Source organism: Arachis stenosperma, chromosome 1, assembly GCF_014773155.1.
Source record: "Arachis stenosperma cultivar V10309 chromosome 1, arast.V10309.gnm1.PFL2, whole genome shotgun sequence".
Taxonomy (NCBI): Eukaryota; Viridiplantae; Streptophyta; class Magnoliopsida; order Fabales; family Fabaceae; genus Arachis; species Arachis stenosperma.
Window position 1 is genome coordinate 44,147,871 of NC_080377.1, and position 1,941 is coordinate 44,149,811.

Below are 1,941 nucleotides of genomic sequence, written 5' to 3' on the forward strand. Positions count from 1 at the left end.
TCTCAATTACAAAACCTAGAAACAAAATAAGAGAAATTATAACAAGAGGATAGGGATAGAAGGAAGAACCAAAGTGTAGCAATCACCACTTGAAGGTAGAAGTAGAAGGAGACTTGAATTAAACCTAGAACTATGAGATCCTAATCTAACCCTAATTCCTAATCCTAGAGAGAAGTGAGAGCTTCTCTCTCTAAAACTAACTCTAACTCCCAAAACTAAGCTAATGATCAAAAGTATCTAAAGTATGTTGATTCCCCTTCAATACTTGACTTAAATAGCATCAGAAATGAGTTGGATTGGGCCCACAATGCTCCTAAAACCGCTGGGGATGATTTCATTAAAGTGGGCCACGGACAGAATCGGCGCGCGCGCGCGCCCCTGAACGCGAAGCAACATATGGCGAAATTTATATCATTTCGAAGCCCCGGATGTTAGCTTTCCAACCCAACTAGAACCGCATCATTTGGACCTCTGTAGCTCAAGTTATGGTCAATTAAGTGCGAAGAGGTCGGCTTGACAGCTTTCCGGTTCTTTCATTTCTTCATGAGTTCTCCAACTTTACATGCTTTTTCTTCATTCCCTTGATCCAATCTTTGCCTCCTAAATCTGAAATCACTTAACAAACATATCAAGGCATCTAATAGAATCAAGGTAAATTAAATTTAGCTATTTTAAGACCTAAAAAGCATGTTTTCACTCTTAAGCACAATTAAAGAAGAATATACAAAACCATGCTAATTCATTGGGTAAATGTGGGAAAAAGGTGATAAAATCCCCTAAATTCAATACAAGATAAACCATCAAATTGGGGTTTGTCAACCTCCCCACACTTAAACCAAGCATGTCCTCATGCTTAAGCCAAGAGAAAGCAAAGGGCATCAACATCTATTCTATGTAAATGAGCTATATGCAACCTAAACTATATGCAACTAAATGCAAAATGGTTTTACCTACTTGGTTAAAAATAAATCAATCCTCCAAGAGCATGTATAAACGGGTAGGGCTAAGGTCATATGACGATTCATGAATCCTACCAATTCAAGTGTGGAAATGAAGTTCAAATAGACTTGCGAGAAGAATGCTCATGAAAGCCGGGAATCAAGGAATTGAGCATCGAACCCTCACCGGGAGTGTTTGCACTCTAGTCACTCGGTGTTTGGGGTTGATTCTCTCAATTCTCCCCTGATCATGCTTTCCAAGATTTGTTTTTCTTCTAACAATCAACAATTATTCAATGCTTGCATACATGTATCATGAGGTCTTTTCTTTAGGTTGTAATGGGGCTAGGGTCAAGGTAGGATCATATATGGCTAGTGGACTTAGGATTTGAATCTTTGATTAACTTAAACTTTCCCACCTAACCTATATAATGACCTATACAATTAAGTACTAACCTAGCTACCCATTCCTCACTTTTTCACATACTCATGCATTTTCTTTTCATTTCACAACACTTATGCATTGATTTTTATTGGACTTTACTTTGGGGCATTTTGTCCCCTTTTTATTCTTTCTTTTTCTTCTTTTTTTTTTTTTTTTTCTATTTATTTTTTTCTTTTCTTTTCTTTTTTTCTTTTTCACTTTTATTTCTTTTTCTTTTAAACTATACACAAGAACATCAATGCATAAGGTCTATACATTTAATCAATACATGAGTATGTACCAATTCCCCCAATATAAAAATACAAAACAAACACCCTTTTATCCCAACCAATGTCCCAAAGTTTTCCTATTCTTGGATGACACTCACACTCACTAGCCTAAGCCAATCAAAGATCCAAATAAAGGACATTCATTGTTTTCCGCTTTAAGGCTTGTAATGTGCTGAATTAAGAACAAAGTGGGTTAATCGTAGGCTCAAATTTGGCTAACAAAGGAAGATAAAAGGTAAGGCTATTTGGGTAAGTGAGCTAATGAAACAATGGCCTCGATCATATAAAT